The sequence below is a fragment of the Stigmatopora argus genome, chromosome 8, assembly GCF_051989625.1.
Source record: "Stigmatopora argus isolate UIUO_Sarg chromosome 8, RoL_Sarg_1.0, whole genome shotgun sequence".
In the NCBI taxonomy this organism is placed as follows: domain Eukaryota; kingdom Metazoa; phylum Chordata; class Actinopteri; order Syngnathiformes; family Syngnathidae; genus Stigmatopora; species Stigmatopora argus.
In genome coordinates, this window is record NC_135394.1 from 11782078 (window position 1) to 11791094 (window position 9017).

Genomic DNA, 9017 nt, shown 5'->3' on the forward strand with positions numbered 1-9017 from the left:
ATTTGATTGGCTCAGGCCATTTTGAAGATAAATGACGGAGTACGAAAATCTGGAAATCGTCTCAACAAGAATTTTACTCAAAATTGATACTTTTTTGTTTTTTTATTTGGTTATGTTGAAAGCATAAACTTGAGTTTTTCCAGTTTAGGAGTCACATTAGAATATGAGCGTCAATGGACATCAATTGCAAAATGGAGAGAGAAAGAGTACATCATGTGGAAGTCGCATTTTTACAGGAAATTGATTTTATCAGGGGTTGTGGGGGGTTGGCTACAAAATTAATTTGAGTTTTTTTTAGTTTTTCTGATGTGTGAAAGTGGAGAATAACGCAAAGTAGGCGAAATAGCTGTTGTTTTTAAACGCAGATACTATTTTAGCCAATAAAATGCAAGTATCCCAGATTGCCCTGTCTCCAGCTAACCTTGTTTTTTGAGAGAAAACATCTTGAATGAGTACAGAAACTATAAAGTGCGCCGTTGGTTTCTTAACTACTACGTACCTTATGAGTCTTTCAGTTAGCACGTACAATATGGTGAAGTCACATCATTTTTGAGGGTTTTCATTTTCTCCATCAAACGTCTAAGGTTAGATGAACTTTATAATGAAGTCAACAATTATTCATCATTTGTCTATTTTGAGTGAGGCATGGTACACAACAGGCAGTGTTAATTGACGTGAAAATATTCTGAACTGGTGTGTTCTCTTGTGGCCATCGCCGCTTTAAACCACACATCCAATCTTATCTCATTGATTTGACTCCAGGTCAGCTCACACCTAACCCTGATTAGTTCTTAAAGAATCCGGAGGTTCACTTACTTGTTCTTGCCTGTCCTGTGATTGTTTTTGCATGTTTGTTTCAATTATACAAAAAGCACAATTGTCAGTGTGCCATTCATTTAAGCAGACATTTATTCTTGAGATTTAGATGGTCCAATCATATTCCATGAATGACAGAAATTCTAATGTGTTCACATACTTTTAGTTCGCACTTTATGCAACTGGTTATGCTTTTTTTTCAGGAAAATTTTGAATTTTTATGTGCGTATTATTCTCATGTCGCACGTAAACAATAACCTGGCAATCAAATCACTCTGAGATGATGTTCAGTATGTGCATGTTTATGTTCAAAACAATTGTTTTCAGCTATAGTTTTTTTCATATAAAGTATATTGCTTTAACAGTCTTAACATCCTAAATTGCAAATACAGATCTATTTTTTTAAAATTCTTTCAGAAAGTGTTATATGATAGATGATCATATCTACCCTGTAAATAACCACCCACCTATTTTTCCAAACATGGCAAATAAACATCATCAGTTGTTTTTCAATATAAATAGAAATGCCTTTGACCTTTGGTGGTCTTTATAGGAGCTGGAATGCCCCCTGACACAAAATGTGTGATCTGGCGCATCTGAAAGCGAAACAGCAGGCTGAAGCGAGCATTTGATATCAGTGCCAGAAGAAGAAAGAAGGGAAAAAAAGATGGTGTTTTGAGAAAAAAGCTGACACTTTCCCTGCAGCTGTGTCACTGATTCATGTCAAAGAATAATCATGAAAAAAATAAACAACTTTCAAATACATCTTTTCTTTCTGCATCCCGCACATACCACATACAACTTCCCAAGCTGATCTGCACTTCTTTTTTCTTCTCTCCCCACCGTGACCCTTTTCCTACATGAGCATAACAAATAGCTTTGCTTTGCAGGAATTACATTGTAGCGTGAAACAAAAGGCTGATTAAAAAAAGCTGGCCGTAGAATGAAGCCACTTAAGTGAAGGACTAAGTGTTGTGCACGGGGCATAATTCCTTGCGTTTCCAGTGTATCTTTTGATCTACACTTAACGTGTGATCCCCTTCGAGGAAGAAGTGCGGGCTATTGCTTAAGCCTAATAAATCCAGCGTTAGCACTAAAGAGTAGGGAGGAGGGGATGGCTGAAGGCTGCAGAAGAGGAAACGTGAATAATGCTCTTAAGTAGCTGGCGGGATCATACACACATTTTACAATGTCGAAAGAGCGTAAGCTCCAACCTATGAGGTGTAATGGATGTATAGCTGGAGGATGAGCGTGCTTAATCCAACATATCCAAATCAAAAAACAGCAAAGTCTATGGAGAACTCGATCAGCAAAACGAGTGATTTTAGACATTTTATTTGTTACAAAGCAGAGTCTGAAGACAGCATCGTCAAACTCACATTGCATGTGTTTTAGGAGGCTATTCCTGATGTTTTTCATTTTGACTACCGTATTTTTCGGACTATAAGGCGCATTTTTTTGGGAGGACGATTTTTTATTTCATCCAAAACCAAGAAAAAACTGGTTTAAGTAACCATGGTAGAATGGAGAACAACAGGATAAATAGGCAGCTGTTGACATAACAGTTTTTCAGAGAATATAGAGTTAGAAACATTACATAGCAGGCTTTCGGTGGTCAGAGGAAAAAAAAAACTTTATCAATCATACTTGAGTATGGTTGCAGGCCCAGCCAAACTATGAAAAAATGTGCAAACTATAGTCCGGAAAATACGGTAACTGGAATTTGGAACTGTCCATTATTGTCATCAATCTGAAATTAAATAAACCTTTTTATTTTTTTATTTTTTATTTTTTTTAGGTCGGGGGTCTCCAAACTGGTCCTCCTGGGAAAATGTCGGGTCTTGTTTTTTAGAGGGAGTTTAACCAATCAGGTTTCGGCAAAAGCAAGAAACCCATGACTGCAATCAACTGGTTATCTTGCAAGACACTGGATCGGTAAGAAAAATGAGTCGTTTTGTTTGGTTGGAATAAAATCCTGCACCCACTGCGCCCCTTTGTGAAAAAATTTGGAGACCCCTGCTTTAGGTTAAAGTACAACATTGCTTTAATTGTGAGGTTTTGGGTCATAAAACGGTATGTACACTAACGCAAGCATACTAGTCTTGTTATTGTTTCATTTTTTTTAACCAACATGCAACGACTTGCATTTGAAAAGATTTAATTACACTGTTGTATTGTAAAAGGACACACATGATGTATTTTCTTTTCTATACCACAAACTGACAATTGAACAGGGGTGTGTAGACTTTTTACATTGGGTTGATCTAATCTATCAATTACCTTATGTAGCCTATTGTGGAGGTTTAGATCAGATGATTTCTTCATTGAATGGATTACTTGCTTTTTATGATATATTTTTATTGCTATTATTGATTTAATTCACTGTTTCCCCTTTAAGTGGCTATTTCTAAAAAGGAAAAATCATAAAGAACTGGCATCCACATACATTTTGGGTCAAATGAGGCCTACATGAGCCAAAATGTGAAGTCCAATTATTACGGTCTCAATAATATATAAGCATAAATACCCTCCAGTTATGACCCCTAATAACACTCCATTAACTCCTTGCTTACCATTACAAAGATGGACATCCAATTGGTTTATAATGAATGGTCATCATTCAGTGTCTGTTTCTATATCACTGTAGTAACTAGACGTCCAAATAATTTTGACTGTGAAGGGTGACGGCGACTATTCACTGCCAGCCATTCAAAATTGAAAGTCTAGCTCTGTCAATGGCTGCCAAAATAGTTGAAGGAATGTCATTTAAAGGGTTCATTTTTTTCTTGAACATTATAATTTCAACTGTGAAGCACTTCAGGATCTTTTTCTGATTTAAACTAAATAAATAACCTTGACTTGAGCTGACTGCAAATTAAATCTATTGATCCATCGATAAAATGTTCATACTCAATAGACACTATTTGGACCACTTGCAAAATCCACTAAAATCTGTAAATAATTATTCTGTCTTTTTTTTTTTTTTATACATTTGTTGTTGTCTGGTGGTGCAACCTGGTGTACCTATTATTGTGGCCTGTGTGTGTGTCTCTATATTCTTTATTCTGGTCACATAAACATGTCATTATTTTCTTTATGATCCAAATTTCACGTTATTTATTTACACGATATATTTGCTATACAGTGCTTTAGTCAATCAATACAATGTATTTTATCTTAACATCACTACTTGATTTTTCCTCACAGACTATACGACATTTATCACCTTTTACTTCTGCATGCTAAATGGAGCAACCGTGTACATATTTAAAAATATGAATTACAAAATATTTTCTTTAGTTAATTTTTTGTAATCTCCTAAAATGAGAGCAATATGACAACTAAATATCTCGTGTATTTCACTATCGTGAATATCGTGAAAGGTGTCTCAAAAAAAATGAACCACAATAATCCGTGCAATATTCTGTAATCCAACCTGCAATCAGATCAATAATCTATTGAATGTGTGTGTGCACGCGCGCGTGTGTGTGTGATTAGTATATTAGTGCCACCCACTGATTGAGGAGCACAACTGACTCATGTTTATTTCTTTCATTAACATCTTGTCACCATCCATCTAACATAAATAGAAATATGCACCACTTTAACGGGCAATCTTTGGAATTTCCAATGTTAAAATCTTGTCAATTTAAATATTATTTAATGAACCAAAAACAACAAATTATGTATTTAAAAACAACACATTTACTAGTAGCAAGTGAGTGAATTAAAAAAATACAGCAAAATGCATAGCTCAAAATAACACCAAAGAAAATATAATTGAATGTATAGCCAAACCTCAATTTTAAATGAGTTATTATGGCTCGGAATGACTTTTTATGACGCTCTCTAAAACAATTAGCAAAAATATTCATCAAATTGGGGATTTCTTTCAAACCTTAGTGAGCTCAAGGAGGCCTTTTGAGGCAAAAATATATATTTTAAAACACACACAGACACCCATAGCTCTTTATGCATTTCCTCTCGGCATCATGCAAATTGCATTTTTCCAGCCACCCCTTAATTTCCTATGCCTGCTTTAAAAAAAGAAAAGACGCAAACCCAGCCAATTGGATCGATCATCCTGCAGATGGATCGATCGTGCACCGGGGCTATTGATCAAACTCACTCCTCTATTGCCGGCCACTGCTTTTCAAATGCAAATGCGCCTAAATAATAATCTATGGCAACAACACTAATTCCTTAACAAACTGCAGCCAAACGTTCCACAAACATCGCCATTCAATGCCGAAGGCCATTATAGGCCTCTTCCTCCCTCTCGCTCCCATTTTGCTTTAAAATACCTAGAATTAATAATCAACACCAACAAAAAAATGATAAAAATGTGCAAGGCTAGAATCTTAAACAAACATTAGAGCATCGATTGGGGCTGCTGAGTGCATGTGAAAAGTTTGCGTAAGAGAATAAAGTCCAGGAAACCAACTGTTAAGATCATGTATTTTTTTTCTTTGAAATTGTTTTCAAAATATGTTATCAGGATAACCAGTAAAGAGCAATGCGCGTGTGTGTGTGTGTGGTGTGTGTGTGTGTGTGTGTGTGTGTGTGTGTGTGTGTGTGTGTGTGTGTGTGTGTGTGTGTGTGTGTGTGTGTGTGTGTGTGTGTGTGTTCCTATCCTGGTGATCAATGGCACATGACTAAACACTGCTACTTAACTTTTGCCAATAGTAAATATACTTTGGAATAAATTAGGTGTAATGCATCAGCAGTAAGTCTCTCAAAAAGCCATGAAAAGATTAACGTGTCCACATGGAGGGGAATTATATAGACTACAGAGAAGATACTACTAAAAATATATATACTTATGATAGGAGAATGCATGAAAAATCGGAAATATGTTTTATCAACATGTTTTGGGGGTTCATATTTAATGACGTGTTTGATTTTGCATTTATTCATAGTCGTATCCTCATGCAATGTGTGACTTTTTTTTTCAATTTTAACCGCAGTGTGCATTTTTACAGCGCTATCGAACCTTCAGAAATGTATTGATCGAAAAAGGCTGCTGCAGGGTTCATTATTGATTATGTGATCAGCAAACGACAGCAGTGCTTTAAGATAACAACAAAATGCTCTGAGAGTTCAAAAATAATAAAAAAAGAAGACTTCAGGATCTAAACGTTTTTAAATTAAATATACTCATTGCAGTGTAGCTAGAATTTAATGTTGCTTTTTTGTTCAATTATTGCTTCTGTGTGGCGTGAATCAAAACTAAATATTAAGATGACTGTGTGTAATTTTACATTAGTATTTTACAAAATTATGGATAAGAATAAAAAAAAGAAAAAAAAAGAAAAACTATTTATAATTATTTTCCCTGACGATTTAAATAACAAAAAAAAATGTTAGACATCCAATTAAAAAGTAACACTAAAGACGTTTTACATATTTATTTGATTTTATTTATTTGTGGGAGAACTTAAACACATGAGAACATGATATAAATTATTTTAAAAGACTATACTGGGCTGATAAAAAGAAAAACACGTGATTACTCATTTGAAAACCTAATAAAGCTTAGTTTAAATAAAATGACGCCGTAGTTTTAATGCGAAAACTAGAAGTCGTTTCATTTTTTTGTACTCATCTCGAATCAAAAGTGGTTTTCATGCACATACACAATAATGATGACTTTCTAACTGACCACGCCGCGTTCCAATCTACGTAAATAACCTGGAAAAAGCAAAATTGCCGTGTGCTTTTAGCGTGTCTTTTACGAGGCGACTGCCACGAGAGTTTCCATCCATCAAGCCGTTCCACTTGGCTCCGCGCGGCCGTGCAACGAGCGCTTCTGCGGCCGCCTGGCTGAGCGCCAATGACGGATTCGCTGCCGCGCGGAGCCGCGGTAATTCATTTTCGATGGCGGTGCTTTTGCCGGGATCAATAGCGAGACATTAACCCGAGCGGACGCTCTTGTTGTCGTTCTCTGTTGGCCCAGGTGAGGTGGCAGTGGTACAAGTTGCCATCGACACCCCCTCCCCATAGCCCACCTGAGCCTCCCAGTGGTACACGTTTGCAGATGAATTTGACGTGATTAGAGACGCCGATTGCTTTGTTTGGGCTATTTGGCTTGAACCACTAATGGCCTCATTATTTTTGCATAACATCGGCATATATAGGCAAGCCTCATTTGTATAGAAGGGCCCACCCAATGCACATAAACAAGCTTCTACGCAGTAAGCGTAAGTCAATTTGAAAGGCATTTTGATTTTTAGAGACAAGCAAGGTTGGCCAACATATGGATCCCAGAGCATAAAATGACTCCATTTGAGGGTCCAATGCAAACTGCTCTGGGTGAAAGCATAGGTAAAAACTGGTCATCAAAAGATATACGTCATACAAATAATATTGAGTATTCAGGTTATGAAACAGCTCATTCGGAACATTTTGACTCGGGATATGAAAGAAATTCAAGATACAAAACGCAAACAAACAAAAACTATTTTCCGTATCCTGGATTACTTTTGGAAATTGGCATTATAGCGTTGCTCTCCCATTGGCTATCTAGGTGGCCTGCCATTGGCTCGGAAGGTGCTGTACCTTCATTATGCTTTTTTGTGCCTTCGACCACCGTTTATCGCCACGGAGATCTAACGCATAGTTATACGACTTTGCAACATCATTCTTAAATTTTCAACATAGGCTCCAAGAGAGTTAAGTTCTTTTGAATCCATCATTTTAAGCTCTTAACTTGTATGAACTGTACATGTGCAGTGATTGATTCGCATACCACAATTTGGGAAAGCCTGCTCGAAAACCTCTTTACTGTCCACAAGACTGAGAGCGCAGAATGTTTTGTAAGGCGACCTGCCACCGATCCGGGGTGTCCCTCATTTATTTACCACAAGTCAGATGGGATCACGTTCATATTACCGGCTTTAACAAATGGATGCATAAAGGTACCTAAACTTAGTAGGGCCCTCAGAGGACTTTATAAAACCGTTAATAGGAAAAAGCTACCTCACCCAGTATGAAAGCATATCAGAGCATATTGACAGGTGTTTCCCCCTCTAGACACAAGTGCACTACTAGCTCCCGATGAGATTTATAGGTAAACTCTATTCAGTCAGCGTGATGGCCAGCACCGTACATGCGTAATCCATTTCCTCGATTCCCATACGTGTTGCCGCATCTATATACGAATGAGATCTCCTCCAGACACATACAAAAGGCACTGGGTGACATCGATGCACCTTCTGATCCATACATGCTTTGACAGTGATGGATCACTGACCTGGATTGACGTAACCACCAGCAACTTTCATATATTGTGAGAACCTCCAAAATGGAACACAATCGGTTCCTTATCTTAACTAACCATGCACAGTTGGAAATGAAATGCAGAATTATTCATTTATTTTCCACACCGCTTACTCTCACAAGGGTTTTGAGGGTGCTAGAGCTGATCCCAGCCAACTGTGGGCATTAGGCGGAAAATATTGAACTGGTTGCCTGGCAATTAGACGAACAATGAGATGAACAACCAATCGCTGTTGTGGGAGGAAATTGGAGTACCCAGAGAAAACCCACACAGTCACAATGACAACATGCAAACTCCACATGGGATTGAAATCTCAGAATTGTGCTTAACATTCGTCCATCGTAATTATAAAACCAAAATAAAGTCGACTACGACAACAAATCAACAATTTCGTCGATTCATTGAAGTCGACTCGATTATGGTCACCTGTGCATCGGCAGGAAAAGATAACACGAAGGGAGTCGATCTGTTCAAGGACAATCTGTCACCAACAAAAGCACCCAAAAACAAAGACTACAAAATACCACTATTATAAAGTACAAGTACTCACCCTTTGAAGGTAACCAACAGATGGGTGAGAATTTTGCAGAGTGGGGGCGGCCATATTTTCTTCTTCGACAAACATGGACAAAGTTGCTGGTGCTTCAATTTCTGGATAGGAGAATATAAAATAAAAACTTCCTAAGAATTTCAATCAAGAGTTAAATTAATTCTGGTATTTGATTAAACATTGATTCTAAAACATAAGCAAGAAAATTAAATGAACTACTTATATATTCGGGTTCTGGGATAAAATGGCTTGTCATTTGTGACCAAAAAAAAACAATAAAAATGGTACATTATATAAATTGTTGCACTAGATCATACTATTTTCTGCACATTTGATTTTAGGCCACCTTGATCGGGGGTCTTCACCTTGTGA

General features: G+C 37.1%; 1 long non-coding RNA gene across 1 annotated transcript in view; it reads right to left on the minus strand.

Annotated features, from left to right (window-relative positions):
* LOC144078443 (uncharacterized) overlaps positions 1-9017 on the minus strand; it is a 45194-nt gene that overhangs the window by 22556 nt on the left and 13621 nt on the right. The window contains exon 3 of the long non-coding RNA XR_013301208.1: positions 8646-8746. This is a non-coding gene — a long non-coding RNA (uncharacterized LOC144078443). The remainder of the gene's footprint in view (positions 1-8645; positions 8747-9017) is intronic.